Source organism: Varroa destructor, unplaced genomic scaffold (genome assembly GCF_002443255.2).
Source record: "Varroa destructor unplaced genomic scaffold, Vdes_3.0 BEIS01000007.1, whole genome shotgun sequence".
Taxonomy (NCBI): Eukaryota; Metazoa; Arthropoda; class Arachnida; order Mesostigmata; family Varroidae; genus Varroa; species Varroa destructor.
Genome location: NW_019211460.1, coordinates 16033813 through 16059341, shown reverse-complemented (window position 1 = coordinate 16059341; position 25529 = coordinate 16033813). Strand labels below are relative to the sequence as shown.

At 43.0% G+C, this 25529-nt stretch overlaps 1 protein-coding gene across 3 annotated transcripts in view; it reads right to left on the bottom strand.

Annotated features, from left to right (window-relative positions):
* The window catches only part of pico (ras-associated and pleckstrin homology domains-containing protein pico), a 212191-nt gene that overhangs the window by 138075 nt on the left and 48587 nt on the right, over positions 1-25529 (bottom strand). The gene's annotated exons all lie outside the window — the stretch shown is intronic.

Sequence of the window (25529 nt, the reverse complement as noted above, 5' to 3'; positions counted from 1 at the left end):
AGCCATCTATATATATATATGTTAGGGAACACGATGCCCCATACTAGAAGAAAGCCCTGCTGCTTCGGCGTCTTTCTCGGCGCGTCATCCTTCGCGGTGACGGGTAGGTCTACTGTCGCGACAAACTGACAACAGAAGAAATCAAAGGCATGTAACCAGAGACACTGATTAAGAAGGAGCAAGAGAGTACCGTCGAACAAAGTCGTTGACCCCGTCGATTCGGCATCGGCTGCTTTGCCGACCATAATCGTATGGCGACGACGCGAAATTACGTCGGTCCGTCTTTCCTTGTAGCTTCCCCATGTCCCAAAAGCTACCGGAGTTCAAAACCGTTACCATCAATATGTCCGAAAGATGTGGCAGCACCTTATTAGCGATAAGCAGCTAGCCGTAAAGAGAGAAGAATAGTACTGGAAGGATGCAGACGAAGAAAGATAAGATTTGACCTGCTAGAAAGTAGGCTAACGTAGGTCTAATGACAAATCAGGACAGAGCAGCACTCAAAGAAGAAGATCATGGCGACGATGCAATGAACCGCTGCGAACGGTCTGGATAATCGTCTAATGATACAAGGTCGTGTAGGCGGCAGTTAGACGCTACGCTTTGATGGCAGAGTTGCTGGTCCACTGGTAAAACGATATCCTCCAATAACAGCAACGAAAGGCGTGTTTCTGATCATTCAGACGCTACGATTAGGCGGATGGATGTCGTGGACTAGTTTCTGGCCACTTGGCCTATTACCGCACGTTGCCGTAAGGTGCGGACGTCAATACGCTATCAGGCGTACGGGTGGTTGACTTTTTTCTGTTTGGGAAAAGAAACAAAGTTCGATCGATTCCGGTCTGTGATTGCTTACAGTGCTTGTATATTACAAAAGTTCTGTTACGTCGTATTCTTGTAGTCACTGCTAAACAGCTATATAAATAATCCAATCTAAAGCGGCAAAAGCCAGATCTTTCACAGCACAAATCCATCATTGTAGCATATATGCCTACGCACAAGGCTACCTATTAGTCATCAAAGGCTGCCTTTGTTTCATCAACAATCATGATAAATAATTATGATCATTCATGAATCATAGCGGAAAGACGAGATGGAATTAGCTGCAAGAATAGTCCACAGTTCCCTCTTGTTGATTACAAAACTACAAAATTTTAGGCATTGATTGGACGTCCTGCTCGGACAGTTCAACGTGGTTTATTCTCATTAAGGAAGGATTGCCCACCTGTCTAACAGGACGCTTAAACCAAACGACAACGAACGAAGGACCTCAGTGTCGATGATCCTCAATAACGATTCCCCTACCACGTTTTTTTATTCACACGGACAGCGAAGGCAAACAGTAGTGATTTTTTCGCTCTGTGGACCCAATGGATCGACCCTGACGGGATCTTTCTAAGCCAGTTTAATAGCTTGTCTATTCTTTTCCGGTTTTATCACTTTCAAAGACATATGAAGAGCAAGAAAGCATTGCCTCTTCGCAAAAAAACAAGGCAGGAAAAGTATGGCTCGATAAAATTAACTAAACTAACTTGCGCAATCGATCCTTTGCTTTTTTTTTTTGTTCGACTTGTTAAAAACACATTTGTATTTAGCTAACAGTAACAAAGGATGAGTGAATTAACAATCATTCTTAAGCTAGCATTGTATAGCATGATGATGATGATGATATACAATAAGCAAGTGTTTGTACAATCTAAAAAATAACAATTTACCAATGAATGCTTAACCTCTCGCCAGATACCCAACGTATCATATATATGCCCCTTTCATTTTCAGTTAGAACTTTCAAGTGCCAAGTGTTTTAGATTGTTAAACAAATTTCATAATCACATAAACACTTTTCAAGGAAAAGCATGTTGGGTTAAAGGAAATCACTTATCATAAATACGTGACTAGGTCCAATTTTCTTTCGCACCTTATGAAACATGCGGCCAGCCGTCACACGATAGCATATGTTTTTTTGGTAGATAGCAAACTTTTTGCAGTTAACAATTTATCCGAAATGATTGATTATTTAAACATGTCCCGTCTACTCTTACATTTTCCACCAATATGCCTTGCAGTCCATTGTGAGTGTTCTATATAACCGATTCACTTTCTGCTGCCGATTGCATCTACACGCATATATACTTAATTCACGAATGCTCGCTATCCGCGCTTCTATAAGGCTATAGCCATAGTTCGATGAAATGTTCGAGGCCGGCCATTGCCGGACACCAACAACTCCGTAACGAACTCGTCTAGCTAGCGGCAAATAACGGCACAACAGGACAAAGTAAAAGAAGAATTGTTCCAGCGAAAAAGCTTAAGACTACTATTGTTCTACCCCCTAGACATAAAGGTACCTAGGACTTTATAGCCCACACCCGCACGGAATCGATGATAGGCTCTTGTGCACCCTTGTCATTGAATTAGCTTGCGCCTTTACATCGCTTATGGGAATGCTTCCGTCGGCGCGGTAGGCTTGAAACTGCCCTTGGCATTTTTGTTCTAGTCACGTTCCTAGCCGCTGTCATCCGTAAAGTCGGCATGGTCGATTTAATACACAGTCTAAGAATGCTGCGATGAATATTGTTGAAGATAAATACTTGTTCGAGTACCGGGAACGGTACATCTTAACGTGCGGTACACAGCGTGTCCGAAGAGATAACATAATGTCTCTATATTTGTGTGTAGTTTCTTAGCCAAGATTGACTTCGATATCAAAAGTACGATATAATGCGAGAAGATTAGCAGATTACGTAGAGTTGAAAAGACGTCCATAGTCGACGGATGTTTGGTTTGTTTTTGTTGATCTTATTATTCTTAACAAAAAAGCAACGTATACTTATGAATAAGATATACTTTTTGTTTGAAATCTATTTAGTTTCGTCACTCAACTTCATCCTAGCTACAAAGACCACACCGTTCCGTTTCTCTGATATAAATTTAAGTTACACCGCTATGTATAGATTCATTGGAAGCGAATGCATGCCTTGTCTTCGGTGGATCTTCATCGCAATAGTGATAATAATACTATAGTACTACACTGGCGACAAAATCCATTAATAAATACAAGCAAAATGCTCCCTCTAAACATCAGTCGGTCTCAACGCAAAGTACCTTAGCCGTATGCGTGACCCATTGCATTGGCCTGCCATACTGGTCACAGCATGCAACCCCGAATAGATTGGCATTCTGTCATCGAAATGACGAACGTACTTATTCACAAGTTAAACTAGCTTCCGTGCTTTTGCCATAAAGCAGTTGATTGGTTGATTTAATTGTTTGTTAACTCGTTAAGTCCCCTTTTTAATTAAATAGTTATTCAGTGTGAACGGTATCATATATTGTGACGGAAAAAAGAGCATAACGAGACGAAAAAAATAAATACTTGTTAATAAATAGTGACCGGGACATCTATTTGTCCTAGTCCCGTTGTGACCACGAGCGTGATTTGTTGCTCTAGATTCATCTGGCCCCTTACCGCTACCCCATTTGTTACCACTACCCCGGTTGTTGGGACAATTCAAATAAAATAAAAGCGTATTTTCAATAGATGTCAACGGTTCCATGGCATTCGTCCATGACAATTAAACGAGGTACCGTTATTATTCTGTATTGTGGGAGTTCCGTTGAATTATAAACCTAGATATAGTCCGTGCGTACATAAAGCTGTAGGACTGACTCTTGCGGTTGCGATGTTCCGCTAAAACGATGATTTCATCATGGAGCTGGAAAACGCAAAGGAAGAAGATAGAAGAGAGGAATCGTGGGCAACGAACGGTATGGCAAGATTTGACCCTTCCCGCTACAACGATCCAGCGACGATTCGGCCAGTATGCTGGCACGGTTCCCGACTTCGCCACCACTGCAAGCAGAGTTATGGTATGTGAAGTTTTTCAGGTCTCCTTATTCATCTCAGGGGGCTCACGATAGCCTCTGGAGGAGGCGGATTTCGTTCGTTGTATTCGTGTACAAGTGGAATGATCAGGCGGGCTCTAGGAGGCTGAGAGCAGGGCTGATGCATCAAAAATACCCAGGAAGAACTGAGAGAAGACTCGATAAAGAAGCTCCGACAGATCGGGGAACTACGCGAAATGAAAGCTCATACCGAAACTTGGGAGACGGAAATCGAAAATAGAGGGTGCGTTCGAATAGCCGACTCGCGCTTGTCTAGAAGTTCTACTCAACTGGCGGTCTGCGCTGCACCGGATCGAGTGGCACAATAATGCTATGTATTGAAAAGAAAGATTCAATTTCAATTTGTGTCAGTTTCTCTCGGTGTATCAAAGTAAACCCGTATTGGTTGTCGGCCACTATCAATCCTAGTCGTAACTGCAGTTAAACCTACTACTTATAAATCATACATGCCTAAATTTCGAAAAAATCTGTGTGGCTGTTGTCGCTCACTGATTCAAAATGTTACCCGAAATTCGTTTTGAGCGGAGGCAGAAACATCTAGTTTCTACTATTGCGAGATATTCAAAAACTTTTGTTTGCGTCGCCAGCGAGACGAACGATTTAGCTGTAATAGTAATTAATTTGAAATAAAACAACAGAAAGGATCGATAGCTTGTCGCCCGTAACTTTCCGTTTCCTGTTGTTGGCGCTACAACATTAGCTATTTTAGAATGTATTATCTAATGGAAAATACGTGATCGTGTTAAAAGTGGCTCGTATAAGTAGCCCGAACCGATAATCAGTCTCCGAGAGCATGCATTACATATCAACTCCGAGATATAATCAAGCATCTATCCAGTTCCCTTTGACTGCAACCATATCGTTTATCGAGCGCTCTCCAAACGATCTTCGACTGGTAACTGGAAGCAGGTTATTCTTTCTGGTTTTAGGTAGTTCTACTGGACAGATTCGTCCGCGTCCATGCTCTCCATTAAATCAATAGATAGTCGCCATTAAGGCTCCGACTTCTAGAACTAATCTAGTGAGCAGAGTTGGCGGCCCCTCCCTTAGTGGGGCCCTTTGCCCTTCGAATTGCAGAATCGCGCGTTCAGATCGCGTCGTGAGACGGATCGCCCAGCCGCTCAGGTCGGCATTCAACTACATAATCAATCCGTCAGCTAGTGAAATCTTCAGCGAACATCTCTCGGTAGTATGCATTGTAGTCCAATGTAATCTAATGGGCCCGCATAAAGGCGTTTCATGTCTGAGCAGAGTTAATTAGGATCTTTTACCGAAAGAGCGCATTTGTGTGTAATGTAGCCGTTTTAAAATCGAGTTTGTTGACCCGATATTGACTATCAAGTAAGTTGAAACGCTGTTCGCATGGCAAACGGAGAAAGAGTGCCAACTGACGTTCTCCAAGAAGTAGTTAGAACCGTTAGATTTGGTTGACCGTGAGTTGAAACCTAATCAATAGTACCGAAATAATTTGATACTATAAAAAGTCACACCTATTAAATGCGCACGGAAATTATGATTTTTCTGCACAGTTTTTCCTACTTTTAGGGATTGCTTATGGTAAATCAGCCTTAATTTTCGATGCTTCAACACGTGATTAGTATGAACTAGGACAACTGGAACTCTTAGGTCGATTACCATTTACACTACTATTTGAGGGTACCCGTACTGACCGTCAGTGTAGGTGGCCTTTGGCAGGACGTTAGGTTCATAGTTGATGTCAGTTTGCATGAACGTCAGTAATATTCAAATTCACATGTTTTACGTATCGGAGAACGAATGCCCTTTCATTGAACGCATTATATGGGATACATTTGTTTTACCCACCTACCGTGTGCTACTTTAAGCACCCTGCTTTCAATATCTGCCAAATCTAAGCCTCTGGATCAAGCTTGCGAACTACCAGAGCTTAAAATGTCATCTAACACAGTTAAAAAGTGGTCCAGATACAAACGGTTCACGCCAAATCCGTTCCGCTTTTCATGAGCTCCGATAATATTGACCAAATCCAGCTCCTTATCCATAAGCGTTGTTGCTGCGAAGAATTCGATAATAGGCTACGCAGAAGTTCCTACGATGCAGCTTCCTTACACTGTGCTTCGATTATCAGTAAATGCTAACAGGCGATGTCGGTCGACTGTTCGCTGATTTACGTACGCAGCGAAGACCGATCCGAGGAAAACCCAGTCACGAGAAGCGGTCTACGTCAAGGCAAATCTATACTTTTTGTTTTGACTTCGGCAGCATTTGAGCGGGTATCATGAAGGTTAGGCTGGGAGGATAGACCATTTCAGTAGCGTTATTTCGACACCGCCAAACTAGCGGCCAGAGTTTGCCGGCTCACCTGCCCAGTCAGGGCCTACAAAATTCCTTTTGCCTGGCTACTACGCCGTGGCTGCTACTGGATTGATCCGAACAGGTGCGGGAAGAACGGGCTCTGCGCCAGCCGTTCGGGCAATTATTACCAAGCGACCACTAAAAACCCACATGGTTGTCTTGTTAATAAACTTTTGCGGACTTCGTATGCGTTGCGCTGACGTGCGCGTCAAGCCAAAACACAAGGCTATTTCGAGCTTCAGTTACCACAGTTGAAATAAACATGCATACGATACATTTCATCGTATAGTGTCGATTGTTGAAAACGATGTACGTGTGCAAACGCGCCGAAAAGTAACGAGCTCATCTAAACAAGTCCGTAGGAAAAATCCTATCTCGAGCCAGAATCGCAACATGTGCAGTATTTGCCTTCGTCGTGCCCTATCAACATACTACACCTTATGATTTCGCTGAAAAACAACAATCACGGCCAAAGTATAACCAAGTAATAGGAGAGGTATGCAGGTGCAACAATTATCCTAAACGCTGACAGGGTGACGTCGATGAACGCATTGGGATACGTACATATCATTCCAGTCAGAGGTAGTTTGTCTGAGTCATATTTGTCAATTTGTTATTGAAGCAAAACTAGTCGCCTTCTTTACGCAAGCGGTTCTGTTGAATGCTTGACAAATTATCGCTCTCGAAGTTACTAAGAAATCCCTTCATTCTTTGAATTTTGCGTGCCTATTTTTAACTAACAATAGGAGTTTTATTTTTTTATAAATAGATTTTAATAAATTACTAACTGACTTCACTTTACGATGCTTCAAAATCTTTTCTTTCAAAAAAATGTCGGTGACGTTTTGCCTTCTCACCGATTTTGGAAGGGAAGCTCATGCACCTAATTCGAGCTTTTAAGTACCAAACTTTTGATGAGTTTCAGTCAAGAGATCTTCATCGGTCTATGCACGTTAGTGATTACTTAATGATTTGTTGTATTTCTCATGACATTAAATAAAACATGCACAGCAGACGCCCAAGTGGAGTTCCGTTAAAGGAGAATGATAAACTTGATCGTGTGCCTGATTCGCATTTTTAGCAATACCTGTGTGCACCTGGTTTTCGCAATTTCGCATAGGTAACATCATCGTATTTGGCTCCTGCCAGATACCGCAGCTGATCCAAGACGACAACGGTGGATCGTCTAGGTGGTCACTGGCGCATTCTGCAAATAGTTGCCGCTATTCGTTTGTCGTCGTTAACATTTGGCTATTGTTGACAACTGGACACTAGTTATTTTCGGTGTCTCCTTATTTTGACTTCGTCCTTTTGTTCTCTTTCCTTCCGATTGGCACGTCTCTGTTCGCTGACTCATTCAGCCTAACCCTAATCCTTATCAGTCCAAACGTTCTCGACAATAACCCTCTTTCTCGACGCCACGTGCCTTATGGACAATGGTCAATCAATAGGACAATCCACTGGGCCAAAAAGGTCTGTACCTAAAACACCCATTTTGTACGGAATATCGCTTAGAGAAGATTTGAGTGAGCACGGAAAACGCGCTACTTCTTTACGTTCAAAGCTGCATTATGTGCACTTTGTAGACCTACATCGTCTTAATCGTATGCTTTAGAACCTGCCTTGTGTTCTGTTTTTATTTACTAGCCGATGATTTTTCCACGGACGCGAACAAGGAAGACTTTTTTTAGTCAGAAAGCAAAAAGATCCGCGGTGTTGTTCTCGTCATCTTACTTTGTTTTTAAAATTATTATTATTATTTTGAAATCATGAGCTGTTCAGTTCTCCTGTTTTATAATTGGACAACATAATCATTAGTTTCTCTTCGCTCATTGTCCTTCAAGCCTCGAATATATTGTTTCGATTGAATTCGATAAAGTTAACACTTCCGTAGCCCACGTTTTTGTACAACTAGCAACGCTAACGTCAGCCGCTCGCTAAACTTATCAAAAGCCGGCATGCGGCAGGGATGTAACTAACACAATTTCAAACATAAGTAGATAGCTGTTCTCAGCTACCTACCTAACCTCTTGAGCCACCTGTGGATGTACGGTTACACTTTATTTGATAAAACATAATAAATTTATATTTATTCATTATCAGTACAAAGGTGATGACAATCACTGCTAGAAATTACTACATAATAGCGACTCTATTACATAATAGTTCTAACTTGAGTAGCATGAGAAATGCAATGACTTGTAAAAAAAAATTAATTAAAAAAAGCAATTATGAAACGATAGAGCAAGAGAAAATTGATTTCCTCTGCTGTTCAAGACAGGCAGGGAGCGTGTCCTGCAAACGCGACGATTCTGAAGTCTCGAATCAGACTCGACTAACTATGTCTGAGCGAAAGCTGTTCTTTACTGCTGATCTAGATACTTGTGCGTTTTGTTTGAATGTATAGTTGTACAGTTGACTTTTTTTTCTATAAATAGTCTGTGTTTAAAAATTTTGTCATTGCGTTTCGTATACCTAACGATACCTTTTAAAGCTTAATCAGTGTTTCGGTACGCAAATTCGCCAGCGGCGCCCGTGGGCCTCGATTCGTCCCACATGAGCCTACTCAACGATTCGAATCATCTACGGCGGCATTTTAATTTTTTGCTTTGATATAAATCTATAATTTCCTACCTTTTCATTTTTCACAGAGAACAAAATCATAGAGGAAGGTTAATTGTGTATTCGTAGCGCATATTCAACGTCTGACCCTTCCGTTGTTTTACTTCAGCATACTCACCTGAAAAGAGAAAGATAGTCGTCCGTTAGATTTTGTATATGCATAGATAGCATGAACGACTGTCCACGAAGCTCGTACTTTTTTTTCTTCCACTTACGATTTTTCCTATTCAGACGAGCCAGTTTTTATCTCATAATTTGCTCTACGGTGTTCACCTACTATTTCTACAACAAACACACTAAATGTTAGACACGTCTCGAGAGAAGCACGTTGACAAAATCGTCCTTCTTGCTACCTCTATTTATCGGACCTCTTCGCAACAAATTGTTGAGTTCAATGAGTTCGTTTGCAATCGGTCGCCGACAGAGTATAACACACTCACAAGCGGCACTGATTTGCTAGCATTTTTCCCGCCTAAGGACACGTGGCCTGGGTTCCAGTCTCTATTCTATCATGTCTCCATTGCCACACATTCTATTCTCAGCAACAGCCAACATCAATCCGTATACAAATACTGTGTACTATACACCGCGCGCACAAACCCTCAGACGGCTGCCAATGCACCCGCGCTTCATTGGTGCTTTCCTTGCTAAGCCTGCGTATAGTACACAATGCATTTGATGTCTGTTTATGTACGTACAACTTGCGATCTGTATGTCTATGTTGGCTTAGATGCGATAAAACCTATACATCACTTTCCCCAGACCGATCTCAGATCCAGTACGTAACCTACTCTCCTCCACCGCTATAGCCACTCCTGCTGTTGTTTCAGCAGCCCTATGCCTCACCTGGAATACATCATGGCTTCCATATAGCAGCTATGGCTGTGATCCGTCGACAAACTAGGCCAACAAACAGGCCGCAGCAGGACCAATGGAACCAGCCGCGAGGTGAGGCTAACCTACTCACTCTGCTTGCGGAACTGCGGGACAGCGCCGTAATTTCGTGCCGTATTCGGTGAACGAATCTGTGGCTTTATGCTGATCTTAGTTAAGCATCTACCAAGTCAGTCTGCTGACGTCGCCAGAATTAGTGGTCCACCATTAGACACGAATGTCTGTGTACCTACGCTGGAACGTATGCAATCTACCCGGCTGTGCCATTGAAGCATCGATGCGTTCGCACATCGTTCGCGAACGAAGGAAAGCTAGAGCGAGAAAATTGGCTAGAAAAACTGGATCCAAGGGCTGGCCGATCTGGTTCGTCTTCGTCCTGGCGTTCATCACTGCTGGACAGAGTATCGGCAGCGGCGGGTAATGCAGCACAAATCGCATTGCAAGCCTAGCAATTTGCCCCTAAACATACGGCATGATCGCGTCTAGTTCCATGTAGCTGATAGATTGTTCTGTGCAAAAAAGGACATGTATGGTAAGCTTTGCAGAACGCGAGCGAATGGTGAATGAAAGGGGCCAGAGCAAGAGATCGAGTTAGTAAAACAAGCTATAGAGGCGAACAGCGTTGGTTTAGAAAAAGAGAACTAGGCGCTTCTGGCAGTTCTAGTACCGGGTAAGAAGCAACCTTACAAATGCTGGTTGATTGTAAGTGTGAGTCAATGCATGACTATATGAGATGGCGATCGAGATGACGGGCTTTCACGAAATTACGAGCTTCAAGATAAGACAGACGTCAAAATAGAATCGGCTAGCGTACAAAAGCTCTCCCAGAATTTTCCGGAAAACAATAGCGCCTATGCTGTACATTACAACACAACCTGAACGTATCATCAAAAGCACACACGGGGGCCGCCACCGTCAGCGCTGGACAGATTATTCGCGGAAACCTTCCCCTAGCGAACATCGCTACCGGGAAACACACGTAGCACTTGAAAACGAATTTAAACGGCAGTACAATCGTCGCCGTTGTGAACCCGTCTATGAGAGCAACCTGTGTTCGCACACGACCAAGGCGCGATTCTATCGACGAAAGATACGATAAGAACTAGAAGGAATTTCATTTGGCATTTCCACTTGTCATCTCCGTAACAGTAAATGTCATTTCCGTTTCGGTCGAATGATCCTCATTATGAAAATTGTATATCTGTCAACTTTGGGCAGAGTCTATTTTTGTTTAAACGAAATAAACTTCGTAGGTAGTTTGTTTTTACGTAACGTAACATAAAATTTGTGAGCTATAATCTAAAATCCATAGTGAATACTTCGATGACGGTAGCTTTTTTACGTTAACGATTAGATGACTTTCAGGAATCGCTGGCTTAGTAATAAGCACACACGCCCTTGGCGACGTCAGCATTTACAGGTCTTTAAATTGTCAGAGTAATTGAAAAAGTGCTAGTTTCAGAAGGTCTTCCGACAGTACGGCTGTTAATTAATGTGAGCGATTACTGATGATGCCGCTGCCGACTGGAAAAAGGAACCAAATGAAGGCCTATTTCGTTGTTGCAGTCTGTTTATGGCGGAACCTGTGGAATGTCGTTTCCGTCATTATTAGTATACTATTGAGTTAGAAACCAGTTTCTAAAGGTATGCCCATATTGGCTAGTTATTTTTATTGAATAAATAAAGAACTATGCTTATTTGTATACACGTATAGAGAAAATTTATGATAGGAGTCATTTTTAGTAAGCAATAACATTTTTATGTCCACGCTGTTGCATACTCATTCGAAATTATAGGTATTTAGTTAAGTTAATGCGAAGCAGCGGAACAACTGTTGCATGGGAATATGTCTGTGCTGTACATGTTGTGCAAAAGACGTCGTGAACGCTCCCATTCTTACTAACGAATCATAAAGGTCTTCCATGGAATTGAAAATGCATTGTCATTGACCTATAACAGGATAAATAGATCAGCCTTGCCATAAAACTTTGTGGCACTACTTCTAACCTAGTCATCCATATAGGGACTGGGTAGATCCTCTGGCCTTGGTTCTACACTACTAACTCGTCGAGAAAGGCCCGGTTTGCGGTCACTGAAAATGTGAACCAACAAGCCTCTAAGGGGAGGAGTCATTTAACAGGACAATGCTCAGGCGAAAAGTAGTACTCGAAGAAGGACCTGCTCGTTCTTAGAAAAGGGACGTTCTTGCTTTTCTATTCCACGGATGGTGTGTGAGGTCGACCTCGAATAACTGTTCACGCTATTTTGAGAGCTGTCCTAGACAGGACGGGCTACAAGTCTGAGCAATGACAACGAGGCCATTGCTAACGGAAATATTTAGTTTAAAATACTCTCAAAGGTCAACAACAATCCTTTTTCAGCTTTGCAAAACATGAACAGTTTAATTTTCAATTTTGTAATCTTTCCTGTCTCTGCAATTATTCATAATCAAATACTGGTACCCCAATTCTATATTACAGAATCCGACGATCAGCATGGAAGAGTTTCTATGCATCCGCAGTACCGAGCTTTTGTCCTCCTATATAAAGATTTTTGTTGGAAAATTTCACAGCGTTACACTTTGCCTTCGCCGGCTGCCAGCTTCTCTCTTCTTACAGCTATTGTATGGCCCTGTTCTGCGGCTGATAGCGAATTAGGAACGCTATCACGTTACGCTCAGCAAGCTGTTACTGCGTGCCGATTAGCCTTGTTTTGTCTATGGACAGTGAAAGACTGAAACGCTTGCTACCCACCACGCCTAACTTCATTCCTTGGACCGCGAAAACACGGGAGTGCAGTCAACGAACCTCTGCCGTTAGCGCGTACACACGTACTACGTATGCACGCAGGCTTAGAAGTAACCGAAGCTACTGCTGGCTCGGCTGCTGCTGCTTAAATTTGGGTAGAAAGAAGACAAAAGTAGGACGATGAATCATACTAGCCTCTAAGTAGGCCGCGGGCGGCCTCACGAGAAGCGAGACGAAAACCAAGGGCCATCTTGTTAAGATCTCTTTGCCAGCTGCCCTCAACGCTTTTAGCTAAGCGCATGCTTACACGCCGCTGACCAGCGAAATAGGGTATGGGAATGGAGGCACAGCAAGTTTATGCGAGGCAAAAAGCACATGGGTCACAAACCCTATGGAACGTTATACCACCCCACCCTGTGATCAGGACGAATAGCGGCTCTTTAAAATCACGAGGTATAACTTCATCAGCCGACGCTGATTACGGTGGAACATTAATGCAAGGTATTGAAGATCTTGGAAAAGATGAACGAGTCTAGGGCACGTGCTGCTTTCCATATAGCCGCCGCCGTCAATATTTACACGCTCTGTTCTGCATATGGTTGAGACGAGGCTTGCGGTTTCTGCGGAACTGCCCATCTAAGAAAACAGTCTATTTTATGTAATCGGATCGAAAATGGGTTAAAAACATGTACTAGGATTGGGCCTTATTTGAACTGTACAAAAGAATCGGTGGGAAAGAAACTGAACAAGAGAAAAAAAAAATATCGTCCTGGGCTAACTTAGAAAACTTTAATAGGTTCAGTAGTAGCTTTTGACCGGCGGTGGTGAAAAAAAATGTTTTCTATGGGCCCTTATCTTTGTTTCAATGGGTTAGACCACACGAGGAACGAGCAAAAAATTTACTCGATTACTTGTTGACAAAAGCGGATTAACAGACTTATTTTTTAAATTTATGTTACTGCTTTACTATTGTAACAACTCTCTTACATAGGGTTCTGTACATCGATTATGTAACATACGTTTACCTTGTCCATACACAAGTTAGCGCACGCGTATTCGTATCGCCACGTTCGTCATAAGCTAACAGGGTAACAGTTTACGTTATTTTCAACGTACGTAAGTCAACGACCGGACATTCAAATCTTTTGTGAAACGTATACATATAAACAACTCATAAAAATCATATATGCATTACTTTATCAAATCGTCGTAGCGAGCACCGATTCTGCGCCAAACAAGCAGACAAGACTCGTTTCGCTATACTTAGACCCAGACCCAATCTTTCACTCATATGATTCTTTTTACTTTTGCAGTATCAAGAAGGCAATAAAAATGCAGCCCTAATAACAATGTTTAGCTGGCGAGCGAAACTGTATAATGTACGCAACATTAACCAACGGTTAATGCATCCGTCGCTGCGACCAACGTAAACTACAGCACAGAGGGGCCCGCGACCAAGCGCAAAAGTGTCACATGTGTATTGCGCTCACGAAGCCCGTAGAGGAACCAAGAGTGACGAGAATCTTTCCGTAGAATGTCCGCTAAATTTGTCGCCTGGTTCGCAACTACACAGGAAAAAAGGCACAGAAGTGCATACAGGGTTGTAACTTGTAGATCTGCGCAGTGCCATGTTTGGCTCGGGCAGCAAGAACGAGACAATAAGGTACAATACGTCACGTGTACGATAGGCCGCATGCAACGCTTAACGGCTATCACCAACAATATTTACCATAGTAGCACTAGCAAAAGGAGCGAGAACTGTCCAGTGAACGAGACTAACATTGTGTGCATAATACAGTCTAACTGAAACAGCGGTAACAGCAGCAAGGCCAATGCACAGACCAAGACTCGAAATCGCAGGTACAGATGCACAACCTGGAGTTGTCCTAGAGTCACTGGCATTGTAGAAGAGTCCAACGGTGATAACAGCGGCTGCGGCGACAGTTAGATCGACGGCTAGGCCCGCCCGATCCTAAACAATATATATGCTCGTACGTGTGTACCAAGGGCGTGTGCCGTACGCTTCCTCCATCTGGGGTTCTACTGTTGGATCTCGTAGGCCTTTAGCGCTGAGTGTGCTAGCTATCAGCACCCGCCTATGCAGCCAAACTAATTGAAACTAGGCCAGTGTTACACTGGAGCCAAAGAAAGACAAGACTTCTTCAAGCGAAACAAGAAGATGTTACAACAGCAGCGGAAAAGACAAGCGCTGCGGCAGTTCAGAATAGCGCTTTTTCGATCATTGCGCTTCGTCTTTACGTGTCTTCTTCCCGGCACGTCGTCCCGTTCATATGCGCATGCACACATATATATATATATATACATAAAGAAAATGTATATGTGTTTGTGTATACATTATACGCTAGAGCCAATGGATATAATGCTAAACAGGATAGGAACGACAAGAAAAAGTAAAACGCAGGAGAGGCAAGTCAATGAGACGACAACGAACTGATAGGCGAACGCCCAGTCGACCAGCAGCTCTGAACAAAGCATACAGATACGCGACACCGTAGGCACTAGTGGCGGCTTCTGGCCTATTGCCGCCGCACAGATGCTGCAAAGGATAAAGGATCTTTGCCATGTCTTCTATGTTTATTCCATTGTCGCGGCTGTTTTCTGTAGTCCGTTTATCTACCCGCCGTTTAAGTTCAGTGTCTCATGGCGAAACGAATACTGGTAATTGCATAATAAACATATGCATGCACGCATAGAGCCAGTGGAAGAATGAACGAGCAGGCGAGAAAAGTATTGGAAGTAAGAACTGCTTAAAAAGTACAGGTAAGCAACACGTATGTATACAGCCTTGTGAATAAGATCGATAATAGCTTCAAGTTGGCATAAATATGTGTGGAGACAAATCAATAATATTAATGAAAATTGTAGTTATTAGAATAACTACAATTTTCATTAATATTATTGATACCTATTAGAATAGGTATAAACGTACCACAGCCTGACTAACATTGCATCGAGACGTTACAAAAGAGGCAAAGTCATTGCAAACTAAACTATTTAGTCACAGACCAAAATTAGGGATGGTCGTCTCTTTCGAGACTTTCTTCTTCGACTTTTGCTACACCATAAGCGTAACTCTTCACACGTAATGCTACCAGCGGCTATTTTCAGCCCAGTGCGAGACTGTATCAAAGACTAACTAATCGTAAGCGAGCTAAATCTAAAAAAAGATGCAACACGTGACTACTATCACTAGTCTATATCCTATCTTCGCTAAGAGCACTGCCTAAAATAACCGGTTGAGTACCTGCGCATACAATCCCGCAGGACACGAATTGTGCAGCTACGGAAATCACCGGAAAGCTTTATCATTCCTCGACGGTAGCACCATGAAACCCGTGATTACCTTGAGTTGTATATTTGCAACAGGCTTAAAGCCCCCGGTTCGCCCCCCGATCTGCATATACATTATAAGCTGCTGCTAGCGATGGCGTGTGATACAGCAGTATCGGCAACGATATTTCTCTGTCCACGTATCTCGATTCGTTCTGTGATCGCTTCATGTCATAGCGAAACATTGTCTCAATGAGAAAACTTCCATCCAAAAGTCCACAGCTTCCCTTTCTTTATTTTAACTGCCTAGCCCTTGATGATCTGTCCTTGTTTCGCTCGCACATGGGCGTGGACGGATGCGAAGAAAAAAACACTCCGGAGGAGGGTCATACGTCAGTTCACTCGACGCATTTACGTACGTTTCCATCATGTGAACGCGCACAAGCGTACTTTGCGAAAGTCCAACGTCAACAACGTTCACGCTAAGGCAATCGTCATATGGATGCATCATTTTCCACGCAGTAGCAAATAGATGGCATCGCTTCGGTGTGTTTTTGTCCATTTTTTTCTAAGAAAACTGAGACTCGCACGGGGTTCAGAGACGAACGGAACGTCAAATCGCGAACAATACTTGCTAAAAGCTTACGTAAAAAGAATCCTTTACACAGCCTCTCTGAGTGTCCATGCTGCGGGTAAAGTTGTAGTCGAAGGGATCTTGTAAAGGGTCTTTCTGGTACATGGACGAAATTCTCCCGTTCACAAGCACAACTCGTTTTTTCAGACAGACTCTCTTCGATCTAGGACGCACCGATCGTTGGCCATTCTTCCTTCTACAGAGCGCATAATCCGATTGAATATCCAGCTCATCGCTATCTATTGCGTCAAGGAAGCTCGACTAGGGTCCGAACGATTTCGTAAACGAAGCGACTATGTGCACGTAAATCGCGACGTTCACGGCAGAGCACTGTCTTCACTGTGAAGGCAATGCTCTTATGCATAATGGTGTCTTGGATTCGGCTAAACGACGCGTAAAACCGTCAGTAACGTCACTTCGCCAAAGCTTGCCAAGTACCTGGCTTAGCTAAAGTACAATTGATAGATGCGTTCGAATGTATAGCGGTAAGTTTACATATGCTTTACATAAGGGGTGGGGTGGTGCCAGAAGTAGCTGCGAAAGTGTTATTCTACCAGCTGAAAACGCACTCAACCTAGTATAAAGCAGACCTTCGGGAAAATAACTCAAATATTAATTTGGTACAAAACCCGGAAGGTCCGATATGAGGGGGAGGAGGAAGGGGTCAGAATTTTCGATAGAATTAGCTCCGGTTGAGTGATTATAATAGGTGTGAAGATGAAACCATAGAACTGTGGTCGACTATATATAACATTTAAACGTGAGCTTGAATAAACGAAGCACTGAATAGTTTATCGAGATCTAGTTTAGCTCGGGTATTAGCGATCATAGTATAAGGTGCTGCATCATAACAGCAGGCGTTAACATGAGGGCCATTGCAGTTGTCTTTCTAAAAAGTAAGACTTCTTTTTATGAAACGATTTCCAATCGAACAGCAGTTGGTTTAACAGTCCACATCGCCTACGGAGACAACAGCTTTCTTGTCCGGCCTAAATAGGAACAACGAAAATGAGCGAAAGAGAAGGAAAAGGACAAGAAAATAACGGTCGAAGTTGACGTCCCTCAAGTAGACCGATCAATTTCGCAACGGTGTATCTCCTGGCTCGTTACTTCCTGTTTATATGCATCCTAGAATAACCTGTTTAACAAATACTCTGGAAAGCTCCTGCGCTCGGCCGGCAGCCGTCCAATGCCATCCAATGCGGATTCCCTTCTTCTTCGAAGATCCATCTTTGTTCGTTAATTGTTTGCTACGACCCGCTCTCGCCCTTACCTCCTTCCCCTCTGCCGCTATCGTTTTTCCTTCTTGACAACGCGTTCGACTTATACATCGCTACACGGCGGAGGGTTGCAATGCATAGTAAAAGTACACTAGAATACAGAAGATCAGTTTTGCTGCTACTCTCCCGCCAGCAGTATCCACTTGGGCTACTGGGACATTCGCAGTCTCCCGTTGCTCCTTGGGAATTCGAAAGGGGTGGCAAACAGGCAGATTTCAGGTGATCCGTCAGAAATTTTCGGCATTGTTGGTCTCATCGGCATTCGTGTCTGCCTCCTTTTTCTATCACTTTACGGGCCTGGGGGCCTCGGCCCTAGCCTAACTACCGTAGCCTCACCGCTTGATGTGTTCCTTGTAGTGGCCCAAACAGCAAGAAATTTCACTCACCAGACGATAGCTTCTGTTGAGTAGATTCCACTACGGTCGCTTTTGCCTATACTGGTGCCATCACTATTCTTCGCTGTTTCTTTCATGATACAGGGAAAGGAAGAAGATCCAGGCACCCACGCACACCCACGGAGAGGCCACGTTCTGCTGCAGACGAAGCAGTGATACTGTCCTTTAACGGTGTGGAGGAAGGCTGTCACTTTGCCTAGCACGTTATTGCAGACGACAATAACAGCAACAAGACAGCTACTGTAAAGAGATAAGCACGATGAGTTGGGAAGAATCGGAGGGAAAACCCACAAATAAAAGACCGTTCTACTAAGTATTGTTAGCCTGTAGGTCCGCATCGCTGTCAACTGCCAACGTTTGGGGGCATGGACGACCAGGACAACGGTGCTAGTCACAGTGCGTGCATATCCGACGGAAACCGTCGCCTTCTATCTGCCGGACTAAGCTTCGACCTAGACACTTGAATGCTGTGTACTGTCGGACTATTGTGCTACCGTCCATAGCGTTAAGGATGGCACCGACAGAGCCCAATGGGGTGTCTCGCTCGATTAGCTTGTACTAGGCGGGTATGCTGTGGCTAGCTGCTTATGCATAGCAGCGCTGGTGAAACAGACTGCATCTCTTGGCGTCCACACGCCGAGCTACGACAATGATGATGACGACGACCAACGGAAAATCGAAGGGATAGGTCTACCGCTAGCCCCTGTTTTCCATCGACAATCAACCACGATTCAAGCAACCACAACAAGTGACTATTCAAAGCGAATGGGGGATCGCTGGTTGGGGGGGGGGAGGGTAGAAGGAGACGGCGTAGACGGAATTGTTCGAGCAGACAACCGGAGCTGGCTGCTCTGGCAGCCTTTAGTACAACTGCAGGGCCAGCTTGGCCCATGGGCAGTCGACAGTGCCACGTCACAACTACGATATTAGGACACATTTTGATGGAGATTCGTCCAATGAGCAGAACAGGCTAAGGGATGTAGGGCAGGAGAGACTAGACGAGAAAGACGAGGACCGCCGATCGAGTTTGCCGTTGCTATCGGCCCCCTGTCGAGTAACCAGCGCGGGCTACCAAGACGGCTGTAGGTTTTGTCCTCGGCCATTTCCATTTGAGCAAATCTTGGCAATATACGGTTCCATATAGATAGGGGCGCACTACTTTCAGTCAATTTGGCTTGTAGTATGGAAGATATAGTGTCGAATGAAATCAGTTGGTGGAACCAGGTTCGTTATTGATGACCGCGAAAAGATGCACAGCAGCATCAGGTTTGCTGATTGAGGGATGTCACTTTCTCTGTTAGAGCGCACAAGCTGCGCGTTACCAATGAATGGCTTAAGTGTCGTGTATAAAATATGTAATATCCTTATTCAAGCAACTTGAAACACTTCCTATGTGTCTAAATATGGCGTAAAAATTACAAGAAACTATCATTTTGTAGTCAATTATGAATCAAAGCCTTGCATTATACAGACAGAAGCAACTTAGAAGTTGGAAAGCATACAAGCTCATTTAAATTATAACCACAATTTGTGAATGATTGTACAGATTCTACAATACGTACTTCCGTAAAAAATGGGTCGCTTTTTTCTCGTATATGTATATGATAATAAAGTGTAACGTTCATTTACTTCGAATATCAACTGATGACCGTCCGTTAACGCTAATCCGATTGCGCGCGAACTCGACGCGGCTAGCAGCACTTCAGTTAACCTCACAACCTGGAAAACGCTTACACGAGCCGGGCCACCTTGTGCCCAGACACGACAGCGACAATGGAATTATCCGTTAAAACGTCTCGTCGTATAAATTAGACTGGTCTAGAAACTACCATTCATGGTTGGCCAGGCGAGCGCTTTACCGTAATGTGTCATTATCGACGAAAAATCAAGCGTTAGGCAGTTATCCAGCGATAGTTGTATCTGTCGCAAAGGTATCTCTATATGAGCTCTTATAAATAAATCACTAAACAAATTCAGTTTATACATGGATTGCGTACCTTTTTTGATTCTCATAGCATTGGAAACACAAACATGTACCAACCCCAGGCTAAGCATTAATTATGCTTCTCTGAGTGAAGAATTGTACTTTTTAATTGATATCTACTTAACAGCTCTATGCTGCAGTGCCTCTGTGATAGTGAGAACCCAGAATAAAGAAAACCTGCGCGCACAAAGTCTCCTTTTCCCCGGATTAATTTCACAGAAAAAGGCAATCACATTAACAGATGCAGATCCACTTATATATACGCATATATATTAATAGGATACAACGTACAAACAACCGCAAACGCAGTACTCGGACATCATAGGTCGAGTCTGTACGGTTTATATAATTTACCATTTCAATTTTCATAACCTACTGTTCTCAGTGAAGTGATCGTTATATTTTACCGATGCAGTTAAAACCAAAGGGACAGTTGTCGAGTAAACCTACAGAATCCATTAATTTTATGTGTAACCAGGTTTACACTGGCCGCCAAGGCCCAGTAGGGGGTGTTGGAGTCTTTGGCCAAGTCAAAACAACTCATCGGTGTTGAAAACGCCGTTTGAGTCCAAACGAGATGAAGTGGCAAGTGTGCGAGGCACGAAGAACTGCTCGTTCAGTCGTTGTTAAACAGGACAAGCGGGTCTGACACTTCGGCACTTGCCATATCCACTACGTCGGATAGAATACTGAGATGTTACGCCCAGGCAAACTACCAGTAAGCGGTCCTTTCTTTTTTCTGCAGCAGCCGTAACAAACACCACCTCGCGAGCCAAAGAAAGTGGTGCGTGGTTAAAATAGTCGCTGACAAACACAGCGTGAACTTTCGCACGCTCTAGCAGCCGACCGCGGGCATTTATTTCTGTCTTTGAGCGGCTGGAGGTTCCTGCAGTTCACTTCGTGATGTGACGCGAAGCGACGAGAAAGCAATGAGAATCCCCACCGATAATGTTCTAAACAGCAAAAACAGAAAAGTTGACGAAGAAGAAGAAGAAGAAGAACGAGCAATGAGGTCTTCGACAAAACGAGAAAGGACAGGGATAGGGCCTCAGAAAAACCCAAGTTAGCGCCGATCCACTCGTGGTGACGGCAGCCAGCACAAGTTTACATGGAAGTGAGGAAGAAATAAGGTCAATTCACTCAATTCTATGATATAATGATCGCTTAACAGAAATCGCTATTGTTCTCAGAAGAATACAACACGTTTAACGTGCTTTGCGTACAACGTTGTTGTCGTAGTCCCGTTGAGTGGTAAGGGGATCCACTGCGACAAGACAGACTGAGAGAAATGTAAACCACGGAATTGGAAGAACAAAACGCGAATATGAGGGATCCAAATTGAATGAGCGTAAACGGTAGGTATATACTTATCACTGATCGAAGACTTTTCCTATCCAGTTGCGACTGCAACTATAGATACGTGCGATGCGTTATGGGAGGTACGTGACTGAAGAGTTTGTTCGATCCTATGACATATGCATATGCCAACTACGCGATAAGCAATAATTCGCCAAACGACATGACGCTGTGTACTTTATGTCAGAGTGATGCCGGTTCAGGTTCGATTTTTGCTGAGGGGTAAAGGAATTTTTCGATTTCATATTCCACATGGTACCATAGTGGCACTGATCGTAATCCTGTGTAATGACTATCTACCGACGCTTATACATGAAACAAGATTTATATGGTAGTGGCATCGGCTTTAATCATTACAATACAGAATGCTGCACTTATGGACAAAGAAACGTCTAAAGACTACTACATCATGGGTCCATATGGCACTAAGGCAGCAGAGCATATAGTACTTTGCATTGGGGCTGACTTTGCACATGGGCCTGTTCAACATGGGTTTCGGAGAAAGAATGAAATAGTTACCACCTAGATGACCCCTTTAGTAATACCTAACGGTTCAGATCCGGTGCGATTCAATATTCAGATAGTAGGCTTCGTTGAAATGAAATGGGTCCCGTTCTTATACATTTCACTCATAGACCTAATGAAGAATGGGTGTGCGCATAAAACATTTTCACTACCTTTCTTCGGCCTCCTTTCGTCTTCAAGAGCTTTAAAATTTCATTTCGTTTGACGGCTGTTATTCCATTCGACCCGCTCTGTTCCAGTGTAGGGTGTTCCACTAACTCATGCCGTAAGAACTCCACTACTCTTACCAAAACACAGCCTGCCCCTGTCACGTACAACACACAGTATAATGCGAAAGCAAGACTGGGATTTCGTGTAATAATTCAAACAAAAACTTTGGCAGACCGCTGCTCCACAGCTTGTCATTGTTTTTTCGCATTGTAAACGATACTCATTAGTTACCAATGTAAGATCGTATCCCGAGCTGTCCTTATGCGATTATAGTCAACCGCGATGGCAACAAACAAACAGACTTTGCCTTCAGGTGGTATCGAAGTATGTGCTAATTGTAGCTAATACTTTGGGCGTCTCAGCAGCATATTAACAAAATGATGAATCTTGAATGTTTTTTTCTAGAAGAGCTCTTCAACCAGTAGCGTCATGAGTGAAATTGGTAGTACCGGATAGTTTAAAAGCACGTGATCATCCTGCAAAGGATGTAGTGCCAATGACTTGTATACAATATCGTAATGAAGATTCTGTGAGATATGCCCCGCCAATAGGTATCTAATAGGAAAAAAGTAATCTGATGTAATAGGAATAGAAAGATGGATACTTACATTGAGCTAAAAATATTCAGCGTTGAGAATTCCAGCAAAGGCAGATTAGACAGACGATAGCGTAGCATGGGTCAATAATTGGGGCGCAAATCATATTTGTAAGTCAGGACGACCTGCTGTGTCGACTGCCCGATCATTTAACATGGTGTAAAAGACGAGATGATACCCATATTAATTTGATACAGATTTACCTAGACGCCGCATCCATAGCAGATCGAGCGCGAAGAACAGGCCTGAAGATACACGCAACAGTCACTTTTCGACGTACTGTTCGTATTTTCCATTTGACAAAAACGCACGAACGGCGGGCGATTTGACCCGCTTTTGATTACGATACCTTTTTGTACGACCTCTTATGTTCTTATGAATGCGACCCATTTTTTCTATTATTTGTCATCGGTCGCATGGAACGAATAATTATGAGGGAAACTAATGACGGCATCGAAGGGAGAAAACTGCTTTCAAAGAAAAAGAATTTTATACCCTCGAAATCTTGACCTGATCATTCGTTCATAAGGTTGGCCGTATAGCTACCCAAAGGTAGAACAGGATACTCAGCGAAAAGACGATATTATGCTACACAGATTGTGTAACGGCTACAAGTAACCGGATGAGCTACATGCGCGATTCATCAACGGACCCATATGGTGCGAATGCTATTGTACATACGAGTATGTTATAAACTTTTGACTATGATTCTATCAAACGTATTGTTTGTCCTTGAATTCAATTATCCACTATTGCAATTGCTGCCGTATGGCCTGCTCTTTTCTATCCCGTGCATTCGTAGCCTCTGCTCGCTGTCCACGCTCATACACACAGAACGTGTCCACAATAATAACAGTTGTCTAAATGTTCTATTGTATTTTTAGCGGAAATTCCTACAACACGGTACAAAAACTAATCACCAATGAAGATCAACGACGGTGTTCATAGTTCTATCCCCGCGGTTGCATTTGCTGTTTTCCCCCTAATCCGTGACTGTTTCCATGAATACGCCAATAGATCACCACGCGACGTTACTCACAAAAGATACACAGGCAGGAATCACCGTATGGCCTTATAGTAAGCTGCGGTAAAGACAGAGCCAAACCGAAACCCAAGCTTATCATCCGTATCGCGTCGAACACATCGGAACTGTCGCTGGGAGGAGGAATCGGGACTCGGCTCGTTTTCTTGCTGGGTTACGAACGGACGAGATTCTTGCTTACGATACGCACGCTAAAAGAAGAGTCTACGCTGCCCATTCATAGAAATACTATACTGGATTTTGTGGGTTAGAGAAAACAAGACAAGAGACAGAGAAAGTTCTATGTCGTATTTAAGATCGGTGAGACAAACAGCCCGTCATGTAGACAATCGCCTGATCCGCTGCTTTGCCTCAAACCTTTGAGCACTTAGCAACCAGTTCAAATGAACCATTTCTTAAATGTGTGACTGATAATTTATATATTTATTTTACTCTCTAGAGTAGTTAGTCGTAGATTTGACTATTTTATTTAAACTATGCGTACAGCCAAAAAAAAAAAAAAAAAAAAAAAGTAAAAATTATTGCAGCCAACGCAAACGTAGCGCAACTCTATCTTTTACAGAAGAATAATTTATTTTTCAATTCCGTTATTTTTGCACTTTTTATGAAAGTATTTTTCTGTTGACTGTATAGTGCACACGCTAGTCAGCACGACCAGTTGTGGCCTGTGATAAATTTACTGAATAGATCAGGTTGCTATAACAATGTAAAATCGCGTGCCTTTGACCGTACTATTTTTCTAGGTTTTTTGCACCCGAACACTTCTAGGTTATCTGCACTCGAGGCGAAATCGCCAATATTTCAGGTCCGCTCTGTATATCGATTGTGTGTTGAACTGTTCGCCTACTTCAAACCGATGCCAATATATTATAAACACGAGAAATTATTTTTTAAGGCCGAACGACCGTATCGGTCCTATTATGATTGATAAATATTGAAGACTGATACTAGAAGTAACACGAACATATATGGCCAATTTCATTATAATGGCCCTGAAAAGTTAGTAGGTTTTGTTTTTACTTCGTTGCTTTTTTTTTGTAGTCAAGTTAATGCGTACGGTAGAGTCTAATCTCTTGAGGAATTATAATAATCGTCTATATATTACTCCAGCGTTGCAATAAAATGGTGCACTTATTCGTCCGGTTTCTGTATGAAAAAACCTGTCAATGTTCGATTTAAACAATATAACCATAACTCGTTAACGACCAGTAAAGAATGACACTATCAACGTGTGAAATTGTGATACACGCGGCGATGCAATATTTCAATATCCTACAATATATTTAAACATGCGAATGTTTTGAATTTTACGTCCGGCATCGCTAATAGGCATTTCATTGGATGGCTGGCTGGCTGGCTGGCTGGCTGGCTGGCTTTTAGCATGAAATAAAGTGGGCCTATGCCCATATTCGAACGTAGCACGTGCCCTCAAGATTAGCAACCGTTCACGTTACCCATTAAATTATAGCGGGAACCACTATGTACCACTTACCAATCAAACCAAAAATTGGTGGCTATACTTTTTTTACCATCTGACTGTGAAATTCAAAAATCACTCTTTATTTTTAGTTGTTCGTAAACACAGCAAACATTTCCACTACGCGTTTTATTTGCCCCAGATTTCCAGGGTGCCACGAATTGTAAACGACAACTTGCATTATCCACAATGGTGATAAGTCCGTCCCTTCTCTGCAAAAAACGCTTTTGCAATGG